The 294-nt window shown below is 29.6% G+C and overlaps 1 protein-coding gene across 4 annotated transcripts in view; it reads left to right on the top strand.

Annotated features, from left to right (window-relative positions):
• Positions 1-294, top strand: part of LOC116705002 (gap junction alpha-5 protein) — a 13,316-nt gene that overhangs the window by 11,018 nt on the left and 2,004 nt on the right. The window lies entirely within an intron of this gene.

The following is a 294-nucleotide window of genomic DNA, read 5'->3' as shown; positions in this document are numbered from 1 at the left end:
TACTGAGCATGTGTGTGTAATGTGTGTAATAACAACAGAGTGAAAACTTTGTAATTTCCCCTTGCGGGATTAATAAAGTATACATTATTATTATTAGTAGAATACATTATTTTTATTAGTAGTATACATTATTATTGCTGTATTATATTATATGCTGTAGAATGCTTTTCTAATGCTGTTTCCACTGTTTAATGCTGTTTTTATTTTGACTTTTTTACACCTTTTGGTATGCCGTAAAACACTTGATGGAATCTCTTGGATGTACATCTGTGTGTTTCTCTTGTAAGAAACACT

This window comes from Etheostoma spectabile, chromosome 17, assembly GCF_008692095.1.
Source record: "Etheostoma spectabile isolate EspeVRDwgs_2016 chromosome 17, UIUC_Espe_1.0, whole genome shotgun sequence".
NCBI lineage: Eukaryota > Metazoa > Chordata > Actinopteri > Perciformes > Percidae > Etheostoma > Etheostoma spectabile.
Note: the sequence above shows the minus strand (reverse complement) of the source record. Positions and strands in the feature narration are given on the sequence as shown.